Source organism: Oryctolagus cuniculus, chromosome 5, assembly GCF_964237555.1.
Source record: "Oryctolagus cuniculus chromosome 5, mOryCun1.1, whole genome shotgun sequence".
Taxonomy (NCBI): domain Eukaryota; kingdom Metazoa; phylum Chordata; class Mammalia; order Lagomorpha; family Leporidae; genus Oryctolagus; species Oryctolagus cuniculus.
Genome location: NC_091436.1, coordinates 52465593 through 52487303, shown reverse-complemented (window position 1 = coordinate 52487303; position 21711 = coordinate 52465593). Strand labels below are relative to the sequence as shown.

Here is a 21711-nt window from a genome sequence, read left to right as displayed (position 1 = left end):
AGCTGGATTGGAAGTGGAGCAGCCGGGACTCAAACCGGCACCCATATGGGATTCTGACATTTCAGGCCATGGTGTTCACCCACTGCACCATGGTGCTGGCCCCTAATCTGGCTTATTTTAAGTCATTTCTTCTGGGTCAGGTATTCTTCCTTATACTTTTTTTCTGTTGTTGAAGCTCTCAATTTTATTCTTTATTTCACTTATTAAGGTTCCAGCTGCAAAATTTCTGACTTTTAAATGTTTTCTATCTTTGTTGAATTTCTTATATCTTACATTGTTTTTCTCATTTTTTCTTACTGACTGTATTTCTTAGCAACCCAATGAATTTTCTTAAGATAAATATTTTTAATTGATTTTCAGGGATTTCATAAACTTTATTCAAATCAGCATCTATTTCTCAGGAACTATTGTGTTCTTTTAGAGATGTCATGCTTCCTTGCTTCTTGTTTTCTGTATCCCTTCATTGACATGTGGCATCTGATGTAATAGTTCCTTCTTCTTTATGTAGTAGCTTTTGTTGGAAAACTTTTTTTGTTTGGATGGAATACAGGGTGTCACATGGATTGGGGGTTTGACTTTGGGTCTAGGTGAGTCCAGAGTATAATCTCTGGGTGTTTTCTACAGTTGTAATTAGTGTTGGCGTGTCTTTGAATGCCAAATTTGGGTAGTATGCAGCATTCATGGAGGTAGTAGTACAACTTTGAAGTCAATAGGGCTTCCAAAAGTATGCATGTTCAGTCCCCAGAGTGTTGAATATCAATTATAGTATGGTTTGTGATGACTCTAACCACATTTCTGGTACCTTGGGCCTCTACCTTTGTCCCACCAGGCAATGCTGGGTGATGCTGGGGCTTGCAACACAAATAACTTTGTTTCTTCTTCTGTGTGATGTGGTTGGGGACTTCCCCAGGTCCTACCAGTTGGGCATAACTGGTGGAGGAGCTTATACTACCAAAAGCCCTAGTTCCAGAACAAGAGGATGTGAAGTGGACTTTGTCCCAGTCCTATTGAGCAAGTACAAGTTATGCTAGAGATTGTGCCCTGGAAAGTGTGGGTCTTCAGGAATGAAATTAAAGTTATTTCTTTCTTAGGTTCTGCAGGATAGTTTATAGTGACTATGAAGAATATGGTACTAATAGTTGCAATCCTGGAGCTACAGCAATCAGTGGGGTCCTTACCAAGTACCACAGGGTGAGTTCTAGTTCTTCTGGGGATTGTGGACTGTCAGCTACTAGCCTGAATAGGAATATAGATAGGACCTTCCATATCCAACAGATAAGTGTGAGTTACTCTAGGAGTCATAGCCCTAGCAGCAGTAGTCCCAGTGCTGTAGGACACAGAGGGAACTGCTCCCAATTCTAACAGGACAAGCAAGTGTGATTTTGAGGCTTGTGCCAAGGCTGCCAAGCACACTGTACAAGAGATACAGAAAGGGAATTCCTCAGGTCTGGCTCTTTTGCCTTGTTTATGGACTGTTGCTTGTACCAAGCCCCAGTAAACAGAGGGGAACTTTCTTTGATTATTAAGAATTCAAGTATAGCTCCATGGCTTGTGCGTCCATCAAGTATAGTTTCATGGCTTTAGGATACAAGCAGCCTGTTCTCTGCCCTGGAAAGTTCTCTGACTCTAGCTCCTGGGTTTCTGGTAACAGTAGGGCTGATTTCTGTCCCATAAGGCAGATTGGACTTTAACAGAAGGTGTAGTGCCCATGCTGTGGTGTCGTGGGTAAAGCCACTGCCTGCAGCACTGATATCCCATGTAGGCTCTGGTTTGAGTCCTGGCTGCTCCACTTCCAATCCAGCTCTCTGCTAATGTGCCTGGGAAGACAGCAGAGAACGGCCCAAGTCCTTGGACCCCTGCACCCATGTAGGAGACCTGGAAGAAGCTCCTGGCTTAGGACTGGCCCATCTCCAGCCATTGTGGTTGTTTGGGGAATGAATCAGCGGATGGAAGATCAATCTTTCTGTCTCTCCCTTTCTCTCTCTGTAACTCTACCATTCAAATAAATAAATGAAACTTTCTTTAAAAAGGAGTAGCTGTACTACAGCAGCTTAAGTCTGGCACTTTGGGGTCGGAGGGTGGCAATTATGGATTCCTTTTCTGGATCAAAGTAGATATTTGGACCCCAGTCAGCTTTCTAGCAAGATTTAAAGTTAACATGGACTTAAATTCTCTCATAGTTAGGGCTGCCAGGTTTTAGGGATAGTGGGGATCACAGGGTTCTCTTCATTCTCCTGCAAGATGGCATTCTCTGAGCTGGGGAATTGGGGTATGTGCTGGTGTGCTTTGTTACCTTCTCTCTGCTGACTTTCAGAGACTGTGCATTTCTGTAATTCCTCTCACTTCTTTACTGAAATTTTCTCTGTCAATCCCCAGGAAATGCTTTCCTTCCTTTGTTGTTCTGGTATGTTGTTCTGGCAATTCTAGATGTCTTGTTCTATGATCATAAATGCTGCAACACTAAATCAAATCCAGACCCCACAGCCTGCTAAGACCAGTGCAGCACATGGCTAGGAACAAAACACATTTTACTATGGTCTATCTGCTGATGAGGTGTACACAGCCCAAGACCATTGCTACCAGCCACAGATGTTAGTGGCTTGGATATAAGGTATGTCAAGTGGGACCAAAGAACTCCATTTGGCACAAGAGAGAGTCCAGAAGCTCCATTTCATCATTCAGATCTGCTGGGGCAGGTCTACATCTCCATTTAGTAGCGCTGGCCCAAGGACTTAGACTCTTAGGATCTTTTCAGTGTTATGTTTATCAGATGACATTGTGTTTCAAGACATAGTCCTGTGGTTCCTTACTCTCTGTCCAGTGTTAGTGGAGTGATAAGGACACTTTCAGCTGGCATTAAATAGTGTCATACTTGGACACCAAAGTTACCATGACTTTTTCTTTTTGAAGGTTTTTATTTAATGAATACAAATTTTCATATGTACAGCTTTTAGGGATATTATGTTTCTTTTCCCCATTCCTGCCCTCCCATCCCACCTCCCAACCCCTCTCCAATTCCATTTTCCATTGAGATTTGTTGTTAATTAATTTTATATACAGAAGACCAACTCTTTACTCAGTAGAGATTTCAATTATTTGCACCCACACAGACACACAAAGTGTAAAGTACAGTTTGAAGACAAGTTTTACCATTAATTCTCATAGTACAACTCATTAAGGACAGAGGTCCAGCATGGGGAGGAAGTGCGCAAGGACTCCTGTTGTTGATTTAACAACAACTGACACTCTTATTTATGATGTCAGTGATCATCTGAGGCTCTTGACATGAGCTGCCACGGCTATGGAAGCCTTTTGAGTTCACAAACTCCGTTGGTTTTTAGACAGGGCCATATGCAAAGTGGAAGTTCTCTCTTCCCTTTAGAGAAAAGTACATTCTTATTTGATGACCCCTTCTTTCCACTGGGGTATCACTCACAGAGATCATTCGTGGAGAACCATAATTGCCACTATGTCTTGGCTTTCCATGCCTGAAATCTTCTCATAATGTTTTCAGTCAGGCCTTAAGGGCTTATTCTGAGGTCGGAGTGCTGTTTAGGGCATTTAGTTACCATGACTTGTACAATCTCAGGAGTGCATACCAGACTCATGTGAGGCCGGCAGCAACACACTTAAATAATCCCATCCCATCACAATGCAGATCTCTTCTTATTGGAGAAGACTAGAGGCTCTTTCCACAAACACTGGCTTTGGGGTAGAGGCATTTGGACTTTATCAGGTACTAAGTCTCACAGGATAGACTTGACTTTGAGCTCCAAAGAAAAGTCTTAAGTTCTCCTTTCTGCCCTATTCCTCAGTGGCTGGAGTCTTTGCTGTCTGGGGATGGTTGGGGGAGGGGATGGTGGAGGTGGTTTGCAGCTACCTGGATAAGGATGCTCTAAGGAATTGGTCTGAAGTTTAGGCCTGGAGGTAGGGGCATGGTCCTAATATAGATGTGGTTCATTATGAGGGACCTAGTATAGGGATTCAAGTTAAATATCTTGACTTAATTCCTTCTGCAAATTGGGATGAAAGACATCTTCTTCTTTGTGTTGCAATCTATGGAGCTGGGGGAAATGTGACATGTGCAACTCTTTCCTTTCTACATTCTTCAATACATCTTTACTTGTTCTTATGTTAAAACTAGCTACTGTGATCTCTCAGCTGTCTTCCATAGCTCTAGTGAAGGTTTCTTGGCATTTGAATAGCTGTTCAAATTAGTTTTATGGAAAAGTGATCATCAGAGCATCTTAAACAGTGACCATCTTGTACCCTCAGCTCATTCTGAGTACAGAAACTATGATTTGGGATACACCTGTGATGAGGCATTTACTAGTACTCGACCAATACTATCAACAACGGCCTTGCAGAAAAACTCTATTTAAGGTGACACCTAGTATTGCAATAGCAAGGAGAAAATAAGTAGACTACTTAGAATTTCTGGAAGGCAGGTACAACCAAAGCTAAATTCTGAAGACTGAAAAAAATTCCTAATCTGTCAATGTACCAACAATACCAAATACCAACAAGCATCAAGAACTTTCAGAGAACCAAGACCTCATCCAATAAACAAAATAAGTTGTCACAAAATGATCAGTTAGCAAATTCTTGGGTTTAAGAATTCAAATAAGTTGTTTAAGAAACTTAGCAAGCTTCAGGATATTAAATATAAATGGTTCAATACTCTAACAAAGCAACTTGACAAATAGAAGTAATTAAAAAATCAAACAGAAATCCTTGAACTAAGAAGTACACTAAATGAAATTTAAAATGTTACAGAAGGGGGTTAGCGCTATGGCGTAGCTGGTAAAGCTGCCTCCTTCAGTGCCAGCATCACATATGGGTGCTGGTTCAAGTCCCAGCTACTCCACTTCCTATCCAGCTCTGCTATGGCCTGGGAAAGCAGTAGAAGATGGCCCAAGTCCTTGAGTCCCTGCACCCACGTGGGAAACCCAGAAGAAGCTCTTGGCTCCTAGCTTCGGATTGGCCGTTAGGGCAACTGGGGAGTGAATCAGCGGATGGAAGACCTCTCTCTCTCTGTGCCTCTCCTTCTCTCTCTGTGTAACTCTGACTTTCAGATAAATAGATGAATCTTTAAAAAAAAAGTTATAGAAGGTATCACTGTCAGAATAGATGAAACAGAAGAGTTATTGATTTCAAGTTATATTTCAAACTATACAGTCTAAGGGGAAAAAAGAAAGAAAAGGCTGGAAAAAGCTTACAGAACTGTTAAGACAGTGCAAAAAGAGCCAATATCCAATTTATTAAGCCCAAGAGGAGCATGAGAAAACCAAGGAGGTAGAAAGCATATTGCTAGTAATAATTTCAGAAAACTTCAATAACTTAGAGAAAGATACAACTATATAGGTACAGGAAAATTAAAGGTTATTAGTCAGATTCAACTCAATAAAAGTAAAGTTGTCTAAAGTAAGAATAAAAAGGGTTTCTCAAGAGAAATGAAACAAATAATACTTAAGGGTGTCTCTGTATGTCTGATTGTTGATATCTTGATTGAAAGCTTATAGGCTAGGAAAAAAGGGGATGAAATTTTCACAGTACTGAAGGAAAAATATGCAACCTAAAATAATGTACCCAGCAAAGGTATCTTTAAGTTATGAAGAAGAGGAAAGAAAGTTATGGGGCAAACAAAAGTTGAATGAATGTGTCTTCAGCAGACTTGTCCTACCATAGCTCTTTATTCTCAAGGTCATATAATAAAATCTTTAAAGAGGGTATTTTCATATAATATAGTTTCCATAAGTCTTTATGGAAGTTAGTCACTTATTTCTAGGACAATAAAAATATGCCACGTATCAAAGTTTATAGGAATAATTTTTGTTTAAGTAAAAAGATTAACTGCATTACTTTCTACATAATGTATTTGAGCAAAGTTGACGTTTTGAGAATTGATTATTATTCATAGTGCTTGTCTCTACTGTTGAGGAAAAGTGGATTTTTTTCTTCTTACTGTTTGTTAAATTCTTTATTTATTGGGGGGGTTAATCTTATGATTATAAAATAAAATGAAAGTATCTCATTTTAAAAATTAAAGAATAGAGAAGGAAGAGGGAAGGTGGGAAGGAGTGTAGGGGAGGAAATACGTATCACTATGCTCATAAATCTGTATATGTATGAAATACATGAAATTTGTTCACCTTATATAAATAAAATAAGAAAAAAAAGAAAATTATTTTTTATATAAAGTGTTTTCTAGCTTGGAAAGGCAAAATATTTTTTTCAGGAGATGCTTTCTTTTTATGTTAGCTTTTCTCCTTCTATCTTAAATGAAGTCCAGTAAGTATTGCCTAGTTACATTTTTTTAAACATTACCTTATTTTGAGAATATATAGGACAAATTCCTAGATCTGCTTCTTTATTGTTGAAGAGTTACATGATAAATGCTTATTGCATGCCATCCATGCAATAAGTAATATATTACTAAGTGCTAGAATTGCTGAAGAATTTTAGGTAATGGATCTTAGGGTCTTATATAGGATCACATAGGCAAATTGATGTTCTGGTTTACTCAAAGAGGGTTTTGATTGTATTAAAGAGGGTATAAAATTAGACTATATAATCAGGAAAGGAAGAGGCAACTCCTGAGAGAGTTTTTTAAATAATAAGTAGTTGTCAGCTAGACTTGGGAAGAGGGGAGGGCATTCAGAGTTAGGAAAATATGAGAAGAACCTTAAGCATGAAATTACGTCACACAGTATAGACACTTATCATTTTGTTTGATTGTTCAAAGGAGATTCACATTGGAGAATGGAAAAATAAGGCTAACAGAGTTTGGCAAGTGGAAAGGACATTAATGGGGTTTCCACTAAACTAAGGAATTTGAATTTTATCCTGAAAGTTGGCAGAAACATTGAAGAGATAAATTGCAAGGAAGTGAAAAAGTCAGGTTTGTGTTTGACTAGCCACTCTAGTGACTTGGCAGAAGATGTATTGGAGTCTGGTCATACCAGGATAAGGAGCCAATGCAGAGGCAACTGTAGTAACTGGAAGGAGACCTGGAAAGAACCTGGATAAGGTTTAATGTGATGGGATGGGCATAAATGGGAGTAGTTTTTGGGATACAGTATTAAAAGACATGTTGATTATGGGTGAATGAGAAGGTGCAGTGTAGGCATGTCTTCAGAGCTTTGCTTAAGTCATTAGCTAGTGATTAATAAAAAGCCAGGTGTCATGAGCCGGAAGAGGAAGGAGGTAAGAAATGTTTGGGGCATACTGTTTTGATGTGTCTCTCTGTAATGTCAAGTATTGGGATTAGGGATTATTAGAGAGTTCTGAGGCATAAATTAGAGTCATTAAAGGATAAAGTGACATTTGAAGGTATATATGTAGATGAGATCACCCAGGGATCATACACTGAATGTGAAAACTAAAGGACCAACTTTGAGAATCTAGATAAAACCATCAGGTAAGAGGCAACTGGAGGGTTGACTTTTTGTGCAGCAGATTAAGCTATTGCCTGCAATGCTGGCATCCCATATAAGCATCAGTTCGAGTACTGGCTACTCCACTTCTGATCCAGCTCTCTGCTAATGCACTTGGGAAAAACAGCTCAAGATAGCCCAAGTTGTTGTGTCTCTGCCACCCACCTGGGAGACCCAGATGGAGTTCAAGGATCCTGGCTGTTGTGACCATTTGTAGTCACAGCTGGACGCACATCTCTCTCTCTGTCTCTCTATCTCTGCCTTTGCCTTTCAGATAAATAAATGAATAAATAAATTAATCTTTAAAAAAAGAAAAGAAAAAAGAGTCATTGAAGCATAAAGAATCCTGTAGATGGGATGGAAAGCAAATAGGCAGGAGAAAATATGAGAAATTTATTTATAGAAGCAGAAAGAATAAAGCACTCTGGAGAAGAAGGTCAACAGTGTTAAATACTTTAGTGTTCAGATGAAATAAGAATGGAAAAGTGTCCACAGGTGTGATGGCTAATTTTATGTGTTTGAATCTCTTGCCAGGAGAGGTGAGAAAATAATATTTCTAGGTGTGTCTCTGAGGGTATTCCTAGAACAGATTAGTGTTTGAATCTATAGACTGAGTGAAGATCTACCTTCAACAGTGTGGGAAACATCACCTAATCCATTATATAAGTGGTCATATTTGTTGAGTGTGCCCTTGATGTGGAACATGAGTTAAAGTGGGGTCAGACAAGTCAATTGAAGAGAATGGACTGTTATATGGAGAAAGCAGTGGGAGACAGAGTAAATGAGCTCAGGAGATAATCCAGGTGTTTAATGAGATGGTAAAGGTAGGAGTATCTCATTTTCTGAGTTGGTGAAAAAAAGAAGTTATTTCAGGAAAATATATTATTGAATTAAAGTTAACCATTTGAAGTTTTAAGTGCTTCTAGATACTATGGTTTTTGTCCCCTCCAATATTCACATTTTAACATAACAACAGTGTTAGATCTGGAACCAAATGGGAGGAAATTAGTTATGCAGGCTCTGCTTTGATGAACAGATAAATGCCACCAAAAAGGGCTTATTCAAAGGAATTTACTCCTGTATTTCTGCCTTTGCCTTTCTACTCTCCACAATGTGATGAAACAGCAAGAAGGCCCTCACCATCTGTTGGAGCCTTGGTCTTAGACTTCCCCATCTCTAGAACTGTGACAAAATAAGCTCATGTTCTCTCTTTTCTTAAAAAATTTATTTATTTGAAAGACTGAGAGAGAGAGAGAGATACATACATAGAAAGAGATCTTCTATCCATTGGTTCACTCCCCAAATGAGTACAATGGTTGAGCCAGACAGAAGCCAGGTGCCTGGACATCCATCTAAGGTCTCCCACATGGGCAGCAGGGGCTCAGGCATTTGGACCATCTTCCGCTGTTCCCCTGGATGCTAAAGCAGGGAGGACTCAAACCTGCACCAGAGGCTTAACTCACTGTACACAACACTGGCCCCAGTTTATATTCTTTATGCATTTCTCAGTCTGATGTATTTTGTTACATCAGCACAAATGGACTAAGACATTGAATAAATAAGTGGAGATGTTTCTAGGCAGTAATTTATTATAGTCAGAAGTTCTGAAGATGAACTTACTCTGCATATATATTTTATAGTCATTGACATATAGATGGCAATTTAAGCTATAGTAATAGGTCACACTGTATAAGGAGAGATTATGAAGTGAAAGAGAAGAATCTAAAGGCACACATTTTTTAAAGATTTTATTTATTTGAGAGAATTACAGACAGTAAGAGGGAGAAACAGAGAGAAATGTCTTCCATCTGTTGGTTCACCCCCCAAATGACCGCAACAGCCGGAGCTGCGCCAATCCGAAGCCAGGAGCCACGTGCTTCCTCCTGGTCTCCCTTATGGGTGCAGGGGCCCAAGGACTTGGGCCATCTTCTACTACTCTCCCAGGCCACATCAGAAAGCTGGACTGGAAGAGGAGCAGCCGGGACTAGAACCAGCACCAATATGGGATGCCGGTGCTGCAGGCGGAGGATTAACCCACTGCACCACAGCCCCAGCCCCAAGGTACACATTTAAGAAATACACATGGAAACAACTTCTTGGAAAAGAAAGTAGAGGTGGAATAGTCAGAGGAAGAAAACTGAAGTAGTATAGAAATGAAGGATGAAAGTTTCAGGATTTTTTGTGTTATATGCTTTATATGTAAAATGGCCAACAAAATCTATAAGACAAGGGTCATCAATAACTTTATAAAAAGCAATTTCAACAAAGTTATAAGTGGGACTTCTATGGGCATAAGTCTGGTTGCATCGATTAATGAATGGGTGTGAGGTTGGAGAGATAAGACAGCAAATATGGATGATATCCTCAGGAAGATTCACTGTGAGTGCAGAAAATATCTTTAACTGGAGTACATTCTTCTGACAGGCATCTCAATGGAGCTTACTTTAGAGAGGAAAGAAATCATTAGTTGGCTGGCGCCACGGCTCACTTGGCTAATCCTTTGCTTGTGGCACTGGCACCCCGGGTTCTAGTCCCAGTTGGGGTACTGGATTCTGTCCCGGTTGCTCCTCTTTCAGTCCAGCTCTCTGCTGTGGCCTGGGAAGGCAGAGGAGGATGGCCCAAGTGCTTGGGCCCTGCACCCACATGGGAGACCAAAAGGAAGCACCTGACTTTTGGCTTCGGATCAGTGCAGCGCACTGGCCATAGCGGCCATTTGGGGGGTGAACCAATGGAAAGAAGACCTTTATCTCTGTCTCTCTCTCTCACTGTCTAACTCTGTCTGTCAAAAAAAAGAGAGAAAAGAAATCATTACTCAATAATCATACAAACCTAAATCTGAATGGATAGCAAAAATGTTGAAGAAAAGGAACTTTATTCTCCATAACAAAAGAACATGATGTATTCTGGATGGGGTTAAGAAAAAATTCTTTCTTGAGAAAGTGACATTTGAATATCTTTGAATGAAGGTTAAGAGCTATCTAGGCATAACTAGGGAATATTGCAGCAGATAGAGGGACACAACAGTCAGTGCTTGGACAAAGACTGAGATGATGAGGAGCCTGGCAAGTCTGAGGAATTAGAAAGGAATCAGAATGATTGGAGCAAAAAACAAAAATAAGCCCAATTAGATAGAGGTAAATGATGAACACAGGTATGGAAGATACAGGATGGAACTGAAGATGACATTATAAGCTTTGTCAAAGATATTTTGCAGAGTTCATGTACTTCATATATATGGTTTTAAGAATATAATGACACTTCCTTTCCCCTCCCTCCTGATAACATCATTTACAAAAATTTTATGATAACATTCTTTTAATTTAGTATGTAATCACAAACTTAATATCTCACTAAATAAAGAATTCAACAAGTAGTAAGTAGAGACACCACTATTCCTCTGGAATATAGACAAGAGCTATAAACAATAAACAAATCTCAAGATATAAATTTTACTATCATATGTTACATTTTTTGTATATATTAGTTACTACAAATCAGAGAAAAAATAATATTTGTCTTGCTGGGACTACTTTATTTCACTGAGCATTATGGTCTCCAATTGCATCAATCTGTTGTAAAAGACAGAATTTTCTTTTTTTATGGCTGAATAGTATTCAACCATGTATATATACCTCATTTTCTTTATACAGTCTTCAGTTGATGGACAGCTGGGTTAAATCCATATCTTAGCTATTGTGAATTTAGCTGTTGTAAATGTGGAGGTACAGATAACTCTTTCATATGCTGATTTAATTTCCTTTGTATAAATTCCCAGGCGTGGGATGGCTGGGTCATAAAGTAGATCTATTTTCAGATTTCTGAGCAATCTCCATACTGTTTTCCATAATACTTGTACTAGTTTACATTCCCACCAACAATGTATTAGGGTAATTTTTCTTCACTTCCTCACCAGCATTTGTCTGTTTTTTTGTTGATAGCCATTCTGACTAGGGTGAAATGAAACCTCACTGTGTTTTTTATTTGCAGTTCTCTGATGGCTAGTTATCTTGAACATCTTTTCATATGTCTACTTGTAATTTATATTTCTTCCTTTGAAAAATGTCTGTTTATATCTGTAGCCCATTTCTTAACTAGATTGTTTGTTTTATTATTGTTGACTTTCTCAAGCTCCTTATATATTCTGAATATTAACCCCTCATGGATTGTAGAGTTTAAAATATTTTCTCACATTCTGTCAGTCACCTCTTCACTTTGTTGGGTGCTTCCTTTGTTGTGCAGAAGCTTCTTAGCTTGATATAACCCAATTTTTCCATTTCTTTTTTTTTATTGCCTGTGCTTCTGGTGCCTTACCCCCCCCCCAAAAAAAAATCTTTGCCTATGCCAATGTCTGACAATGTTTCTCTTATTTTTTCTTCTTGTAATTTGATGGTTTCAGGTCTAGGTTTAGATCCTGCATCCATTGTGACTTGATTTTTGTATAGGGTTCTGAGGTAGGGGACTTGTTTCACATTTCTGAATATGTATTTCAGTTTTTCCAATACCATTTGTTGAAGAGACTGTCCATTCTCCAGAAAATTATTGTTATTCATTTGTCAAAGACTAGTTGGTTGTAGATTCGTGGATTAGTTTCTGGGGTTTCTAATTTGTTTCATTGATCCACATGTCTATATTTTTGTCAGTACCAGGCTACTTTGATTATAATTTCCCAATAATATGTTTATTTTTTTATTTTTTGACAGGCAGAGTGGACAGTGAGAGAGAGAGACAGAGAGAAAGGTCTTCCTTTTTTTGCCATTGGTTCACCCTCCAATGGCCGTCGCGGCTGGCGCGCTGTGGCCGGTGCACGGTGCTGATCTGATGGCAGGAGCCAGGTACTTCTCCTGGTCTCCCATGGGGTGCAGGGCCCAAGCACTTGGGCCATCCTCCACTGCACTCCCTGGCCACAGCAGAGAGCTGGCCTGGAAGAGGGGCAACCGGGACAGAATCCGGCACCCCGCCCGGGACTAGAACCTGCTGTGCTGGCACCGCAAGGTGGAAGATTAGCCTAGTGAGCCGCGGCACCAGCCCCCAATAATATTTTTTGAAATTTGGTATTGTAATGCTTTCATTTGTTTTTATTGTTTAAAATTGTTTTAGCTATTTGAGGTATCTTATGTTTCCATATGAGTTTTAGGGTCTTTTTTCTAGATTTGAGAAAAATGTCCTTGGTATTTTGATTGGGATCATTTTGAAAGTAGTATGGACATTTTGATGACACATTACTTCTTCCAGTACACAGGCTTGGAAGAATTTTCTGTGTGTGTGTGTGTGTGTGTGTGCTCTTCTATTTCTTTACTTACTGTTTTGTAATTTTGATTGTAGAGATCTTTCACATCCTTGGTTAAATTTACCCCAAGGTATTTATGTTTTTTTTTGGTAGCTATTGTGAATGAGAATGATCTTATAAGTTCTTTTATGTATACAAAGGCTATTGATTTTTGTGTGTTGATTTTTCATCTTGCAACTTGCCAAATTCTCTTATGAGCTGAGGAACACTCCTCAACACAATCAAGGCAATTTATGACAAAACCACAGCCAACATCTTATTGAATGGGGAAAAGTTGGAGGCATTCCCACTGAGATCCAGAAACAGACAAGGATGCCCACTTTCACTATTGCTGTTCAGTGTAGTATTGAAAGTTTCAGTCAGAGTATTTTTGAAAAGGGCCAGAATGGAACAAATCTGGGACAAGATAGGAACTATTGTAATCATCCAAGCAAGAGATGAAATTGCTTGGACTAGAGCAATGGCAATGAAGATAAAGATAAATGACTGGATTTTAGAAATATGTAGGTTGCCAAATGGACAGGACTCCTTGGTAGATTGGATATGACAAATAGAAAAATGAGTATGAAAACTATAGTAGATAAATTTCATGGTTATACAATTGGGTAGAAATTTGGAGAGTATCAGCTTGGGTTAGGAATAAGTTTGTAAGCTTGTCTTAAATATATTCAGCTGGAATATCATTTTGAGAACATGAGAGGTGATACTGAGTAAACTGAAATATATGTCTCAGAACCTGAGGAAGATACTAGGCTGAGGACATTAATTTGGCTCTTTAATAGTTCAATTTATTAAAGCAAACATTTTGACCAGGGGATACAGGCATGTCTTATTATTGGAAGTAGACAGATTTTAAGTTTTAGAGGCTGAGTCAATGGGACTTGTGGATGGTCTTGATGTTAAGATAAGAAAAAGAGATGAAGGGTGAATATGTCATTTTTGTTTGAGAACTGAGCAGATATTGATGTCATTTACTGAGATGGGAAAGAAAAGTTATACAAATGGAAATTTTAAGATGCCTATTAGAAATTCAAAGAAAATTTCGTGGTGGTAGCTATATGAGCCTGAAGATCAGGAAAGGAGGTTGAGCTAGAGATGTAAGTTTCAGAATCACTGACATATATATGGTAATGGGACTAGAGGGATCACCAAGTATGCATGTACATTAAAGAGGGAAGGGATTCTAGAAGAGTTAGAAATGAGACTCATCAAGGAGCAGCCAGTGAGATAGGAGGAAATCTAGCTAAATATTACGCTCTGAAACCTAGAGAAGAAGGAATTTAAAAAAAAAAAAAGGCAGGGATGGGCAGACATTTTACTTGGAATACCCTCATCCTATTAAAAGAGAGTGCCTGGGCTTGAGTCCTGGCTCTGTTCCTGATTCCAGCTTCCTGCTAATGTGCATCCTAAGAGGCAGCAGGTGATGACTCATGTATTTGTGTCCCTGGACTGAGTTCCTGGCTCCTGTTTTGGCCTGGTCCAGCCCCACTTGGTGTGGGTATATGGGGAGTGAATCAATGGATGGGATATCTCAGTTTGACTCTCTATCTCTCTGCCTTTCAAATAAATAAAAATAGTTTTCAAAGACAGGGATAGGTACTGTGTTAAGTGTACTGATGAATTGAATTACATGAAAACTGAAGATTACTGATTAAAACCAGAAATGAAGAAGTCACTGGTGATCTTCACATGAGCATTAAGTGGAATTATGGAGAAAAAGGCAGTAGTGGAACATGTTAAAAAGAGAGATTCAGAGAGTGGATGATATGTGGAGGGTGTTTCGAAAATAAGATTAGGGATCAATGGTAGTTTCTTTCCTGAAAGAGGAAATAATAGTGTGTGATTGTATGATCATGGGAGTGACTTAGAATAGATGACAAATGTGATGGTTTAAGAGAGATTAGTGATAACTATGGTGCAAAGTGAGTAAATGAGAAGGGATCTGGAACGTAAGCAGGGTGGTCAGTGTGATGGTTAACTTGACTGGGCTACAGTGCCTGTATGTGTGGTAAAACTAGTCTGTATATTTCTATGAGGGTGTTCTTTGATGAAATTAACATTTAGATTGAGGGGTTTTTGGTAGAGACCCCCCCATAATGAGGGTAGGCTTTATACAATTATCTGAAGGCATGAATGATACAGAAGATTGACTTTCCTCAAGCCAGAGGGAATTCTGAGCAGAGTCCTTGCTCTTGAACTGCAACATCCAGTCTTTCCTGGTGTTTAGTGTGGTGCTGCACCCTACAAATTTTGAGCTTGTTAGACTCTATAATTACTTGAGCCACTCGCTTAATGTAATCTCTGCCTCTGTATCTATTATCTTATTGATTCTGTTTCTCTGAAGAAACCTAACATAGTCAACCATGAAGAAAGGGACTTTCTATGTAGCACCAGGAGGAAAGGTAGAGAGTCTAATTACAGATATTAGTAGTTTCCGTGGTAGGAAGATAAAGCAGCTTCTGTATACCTGTTTCTATTTCTCAATGAAGAATCAAAAAAGATTGGTAAAGTGGTAATGAAAAAAGACTGATGCCAATTTTCAGAAAGAGAGGGATATCAAATATGTTAAACATTAATAATAGTGTTTTTGTAAAATAATGCATACTTATTTGAATTTTATGGGCCATGAAAATGAAAAGAGAATATTCAGCAGGATTGCATGTTCTCCTTCTGCAGGATTCAGCTGCTAGCTATGTGCTTGGAGTAGGTAAATAAATGGATTAAACCAGGTAGGATTTTGCTGGGTAGATGGAAAGTAATAAAAGTAATTTGAAAGAGAGTGATTGTAATATCAAATCATGGAGTATGAATTTGGTAAGAATGGCATTGGTATTTGAGAATGAAAGGCTGGAATTAAAATGCCAGAGTTGGTGGTCAGAGAACAGGATACATTGATATTCATATTTCAGAAGGCATTCAGTTTGTTTTGTGTGTAATAAGGAGTATGGAATTGAAGGAAGAGTTGAAGGAAATATCAGTGGAACCAAGGAAAACCTCAGTGGTGACACAGGCATTATTTAACTTCAATTTCTAAAAATTTCTTGTTTTGAAAGGTAAGAGGGCGGGGGAGAGCGAGAGTGAGAGCGAGAGAGTGAGTGAGAGAGAGAGAATGAGAATCATTCCCCTTCCACTGATTCACTCCCCAAATGTCCACTATGGCCTGAGGCTGGAGTAGGAGCCAGAGCTGAGGACTGAAGCCCGCTCACTGATATGGGACACAGGTATCCTAACTGACATCTTAGCTGCTAGGGAAAATGCCTGCCCCAGGGTGTTATTTTAGAACTAGATCAATATACAGGTGACAAATAATACTTACAGGGTTTTCTGACCTTCACAAAGGCTTTACCATATCTGAATTTGTCATTGAACCTCTATGAAGTTTATCACCAAGTAGAAAATACAGCATCATAAAGTCTGAGTCACAAAATATGACACTGTTATTGGGCACAAAATTGTGAGATCACTTGGAATTTCAGGTCAACAAGACCAACACAACTGTATTTAAATATTTATTTGGAAGAATAGTAGAAATGCTTTCAAATAAGAGTTTAGAAATACAAGAGAAATTTTTACTGGGCTTGAGGTAGGCTATTCACTTTTTAATGTTGAGCAATTCAATTGGAAAGATATACAACATATGACAACTTATTCCCATGACTTTAACAGCCTATTGACTTGTACAAGCCTAAAGGGAAAAGTAAAATCTACTACATTCAGCTGAATGAATAAATTCAATCATGCTTAACTTTTGTAAAGAAAAAAAATGTGTTTACTATTTTCCTGTCTTCTTCACTTTGCTGATAAAGGATGTTAACTAGAAAAACTTGACGTATTTTTTATTTAATATTCTATCATTTTATGTCAACTTTAAAAAAAGAAAGTATTTGTTGAATTGCTGCTGAACTTATCTATTGGGAAATTGAAGGTTTATTAATGAAAAAGAGAGAGACATCTCTAGAGAATAGAAGATTAGAGAATATTTTTTAATTAAAAATGTCTCATTGCAACAATTGTGCATATTTATAAAGTGCAGCACTTCAATACATGTATATTATGTGTAATGACTGAATCAGGGTAATCAGCATTTCCCTCTAATAGCCATTACTTTATGAATGGAACCTTAGAGCTCCTGTCTTCCATTTGCTCATAAAATATACAATCGTTTATTGTGAGCTATAGTCACTAGGCTGTGTAACACTAGAAGCTTATTCTTTTGATCTGACTCTACCCCTTCCAGCCTCTAGTAATCACTACTCTATATTTGGGGTGGCTATTTTTAGTTTCCACATATGAGGGAGAATATGGGTTATTAGTTTTTCTGTGTCTAGCTTATTTCATTAAATATAATGTCTTCTGGCTCTGACCACTTTGTTGCAAATGACAGAATTTGAGTTTCTTAAATAGCTGAATAATATTCATTATCTATATATACCACAATTTCTTTATCAATTCACCTGTTGATGGATGGCTTGATTGAGTCCATATTTTGGCTATTCTGATAAGTGCTGCAGTAAACATGGCAGTGCATGTAACTCTCTGACACAGTGATTTTGTGTATTTTGAATACATATCAAATAGTGGAATTGCTATATCATAAGGCAATTCTATTTCTAGTTTTTAATGGGATCTTTATACTTTTTTAAAACAAGATTTATTTATTTATTTGAAAGGCAGAGTTACAGAGGCAGAGAGAGGTCTTCCATCCACTGGTTCACTCCCCAAATGTCCACAGTGACTGGAGCTGGGCTGATCTGAAGCCAGGAGCCAGGAGTTTCTTCCAGGTCTCCCACATGCGTGCAGGGGCCAAGGACTTGGGCCATCGTCCACAGCTTTCCCAGGCAATATGAGAGCTGGATCATCGGAAGTGGAGCAGCCAGGACTTGAACCAGCATCCATATGGGATGCTGGCACAGCAGGCAGCAGCTTTACTCTCTACACCGCAGTGCTGGCCCTACACTGTTTTCCATAGTGGATGTATTAATTAACAGTTCCACCAGCGTGTCCAAAAGTTTCTCTTTCTCCACATCTTTACCAGCATTTGTTATTTTGTCTTTTTTTTTTTTTTTAAGATCCAATTATTTATTTGAAAGGCACAGTTACAGAGAGGGAGAGAGAGAGCATGCGAGCGAGCGAGTGAGCAGTGTCCAAGGCTGGGTCAATTGAAGCCAGGAGTCAGAAGCCAGGAGCCAGGAGTTTCATTCAGGTCTCCCACATGGGAGGCAGAGACCCAAGCACTTGGGCCATTTTCCTCTGCTTTCCCAGGCTTATTAGCAGGGAGCTGGATTGCAAGTGGAGCAGCCAGGACTCATACCAGTGCTCATATGGGATTTCAGTATCACAGGTGGCAGCTTAACTTGCTGATTCACAACACCAGCCCCTATTTTGTATTGACAATAGTCATTGAAACTGGGGTGAAGTAATATCTCATCACAGTTTTGATTTACACTTCTCTGATGGCTATTGGTGTTGAGCATTTTTTCATATATTTATTGGCTATTTATATTTCTTGTTTTTTTTGTTTTTGTTTTTTTTTTTTGTTTTTTGTTTTGACAGGCAGAGTTAGTGTGAGAGAGAGACAGAGAGAAAGGTCTTCCTTCTGTTGGTTCACCCCCCATATGACCTCCACACCCAGCACGTTGCGCTGATCCGAAGCCAGGAGCCAGGTGCTTCCTCCTGGTCTCCCATGAGGGTGCAGGGCCCAAGCACTGGGGACATCCTCCGCTGCCTTCCGGGTTACAGCAGAGAGCTGGACTGGAAGAGGAGCAACCGGGACAGAATCCGGCACCCAACCGGGACTAGAACCTGGGGTGCCGGCGCCATAGGCGGAGGGTTAGCCAAGTGAGCCGCAGCATTGGCCCTATATTTCTTGTTTTGAGAAACATCTTTTCAGGTTCTGTCCATTTCTTAACTGGCTTGGTTGTTCTTTGTTGTTGAATTTTTGGGATTCATTTTATATTATGGAATTTAATTATTTGTCAGATAAGCAGATTGTAAATATTTTCTCCTATTCTGTCTGTTGTCTCTTGCCTCTATTGATTGTTTCTTTTGTTATACAGAAGCTTCTGAGTTTGATATAATACCATTTATCTAGTTTTACTTCTGTTGCCTGCACTTTTGAGTTCTTATTAAAAAAAAAATCATTGCCTACAAAGGTTAGCAAATTAATGGGTCTGCTTGCAGATTTTCTGAGACATTTATTTGCTAGCTTAAATAAGAAACCATTCTAGCGCTTTATATCAACTCCTGCTTCTCTCCCTTTGCTGCAGTCTCTTCTAGAATGTGTCTTAACAATACCAAAGTTCAATGAAGAGAAAAAAAAAAATCTCTCTGGGCTATGTTTCTGTATTTTCCTGTCTCTCTCTCCTTTTAATGTTTTTCTTTGAAAGTTCTTCCTGCACATGGTTTAAAGAGTCAAATAGTTCTACAAAGTTTGTTAAGCAAAATAGTAGTGCTCCCTTGACCATTTTCTCTTTCATGAGAGAAAGTCAATTCCTTTGATTCTTCTATTGACTTCTTATTGTGAAAGCTGTGAGTTTAGCTTTTCTTACCTGTCCTCTGAAATATGTTTGTAACATTTATCCTTTCATCACACATATATAGTTACAAATTTACGTAGGTAAAAATTCAGTATCTTGGGGTAGCAAAGACGATTGAAAGCTTAGATAGTGAGCTATGATTTTCAACTCTTGCCTGAACAAACCTTGGTTATTGTGAGAGTTAGCAATTATCATTCTCTTAAGTTCTTTCTTTTTTAACCTTTTCCTTTTAATTTCATTTTTTCACTATTTTTTTTTTTTTTTTGACAGGCAGAGTGGACAGTGAGAGAGAGAGACAGAGAGAAAGGTCTTCCTTTGCCATTGGTTCACTCTCCAATGGCTGCCCCGGCCGGCGCACTGCGGCCGGCGCACCGCACTGATCCAATGGCAGGAGCCAGGTACTTATCCTGGTCTCCCATGGGGTGCAGGGCCCAAGCACTTGGGTCATCCTCCACTGTACTCCCTGGCCACAGCAGAGAGCTGGCCTGGAAGAGGGGCAACTGGGACAGAATCCGGCGGCCATTCAGAGGGTGAACCAATGGATGGAAGACCTCTCTCCCTATCTCCCCGCTTCTGCTTCTGTGTAACTCTGCCTTTCAAATAAATAAATAAATAAATAAATCTTTAAAAGAAATTTGTTTATTATTTTCATCTACTTTGAAGACAAAGAGAGAAAATTATTTTGACTATGCAAAGCACTTTGTATTCCTCTGTATACTTTAGGAATAGCATGTCAGTTTCTGCAAAAGAGCTTCACATATTTTTAAGTGGGAATTGTTAGGAATATGTAGATCAATTTGAGGAGTATTGCCATCATGACAACATATGTCTTCCAATTCATGAACATGGAATGTATTTCCTTTTCACTAGATTTTTTATTGTGGTACTATTTTATGTTTTTCTTGGTACTACAGTCATTAAATTTATGTCTAAATATTTTATTTTTTTTGCTAGTATAAGTGGAATTATCTTAATTTCATCTGCAGATTGTTCATCGCTGTTATATATAAAAGAAATTGATACTTTCTTGTTGATCTTCTTTCCTACTAATTCTAGTAGCACTTTTTTTTATTCCTTAGGGTAGTCCCTATAAAGTTTCATACCATCTAGGACTGGGGATCAGTATCCTTTTGCCTTTCCTTTTTGAATGGCTTCTATTTCTTTATTGTTGTTGCTGACTGGACTGGCTAGATCCTCTAGCAGTGTTGAATAAAAGTGATGTGAGCAGATATTGGCTTTTTCCTGATCTTGGGCACATTTAGTCTTTAAATAAGATTTTTCACTGTAAGCGTTTGTAAATACTTTTATTTTGATTCAGGACATTCTTTCTCTTACAAGTTTTTGAGAGATTTTATAATGCATAGATGTTGAATCTTATCAACCTTGACTGAAAATTTTTTCTTTATTATAAAAATGTGATACATGACATTAAATGATTTTCCAAAGCTGAACTAACCTTGCTTCCTTAGGATAAATTTCATTGATCATATACCTAATCCTCTTTATATGGAATTAGTTTGTTAATTTTTTTGAGAATTTTCACATCTATATTTATATTGGCTGTTAGTATGTTTTGATATAGCTCCTAAATCTAGAATAGCTTTTACATTTTTTTTGTTTGTTTGTTTTTTTATTTAGTAAATATAAATTTTCAAAGTACAGTTAATGGATTACAATGGTTCTCCCCCCCGCCATAATTTCCCTCCCACTCACACCCCTCCCATCTCCTGCTCCCTCTCCCATTCCATTCACATCAAGATTCATTTTCAATTCTCTTTATATACAGAAGATCAATTCAGTATATATTAAGTAAAGATTTCATCAGTTTGCACCCACACAGAAACACAAAGTGTAAAATACTGTTTCAGTACTAGTTATAGCATTACTTCACATTGGACAACACACTAAGGACAGATCCCACATGAGAAGTAAGTACACAGTGACTCCTGTTGTTGACTTACCAATTTGACACTCTTGTTTATGGCGTCAGTAATCTCCCTAGGCTCTAGTCATGAGTTGCCAAGGCTATGGAAGCCTTTTGAGTTCGCCGACTTCGATCTTATTCCGAGAGGGTCATAGTCAGAGTGGAAGTTCTCTCCTCCCTTCAGAGAAAGGTACCTCCTACTTTGATGGCCTGTTCTTTCCACTGGGATCTCATTTGCAGAGATCTTCCATTTAGGTCTTCTTTTTTTTTTTCCAGGCTGTCTTGGCTTTCCATGCCTAAAATACTCTCATGGGCTCTTCATAGAACAGCTTTTACATTTCTAATTGGTTAAATATACATACACACACACACACATACACACACAAGAATAATATTTCTTGACATGTAAAAAACATGAAACTCAAATTTCAGTGCCCATCTATTAATCCAATTTTATTGAAACACAACCACATTTATTGATTTCCCTATTGTTAATGGACATATTCCCATACAACTGCAGAGAAGATG

At 38.6% G+C, this 21711-nt stretch overlaps 1 protein-coding gene across 5 annotated transcripts in view; it reads left to right on the top strand.

The window, feature by feature from the left end:
* SLC35F1 (solute carrier family 35 member F1) overlaps positions 1-21711 on the top strand; it is a 632790-nt gene that overhangs the window by 136594 nt on the left and 474485 nt on the right. The window contains exon 1 of one of the 5 annotated variants that reach the window (XM_070073672.1): positions 12507-15452. The exons of the other annotated variants lie outside the window; for them this stretch is intronic. The gene's annotated coding sequence lies outside the window, so the exon portion shown is untranslated. Of the gene's footprint in view, positions 1-12506; positions 15453-21711 lie in introns of those variants that run through there. 5 annotated transcript variants of the gene reach the window in all.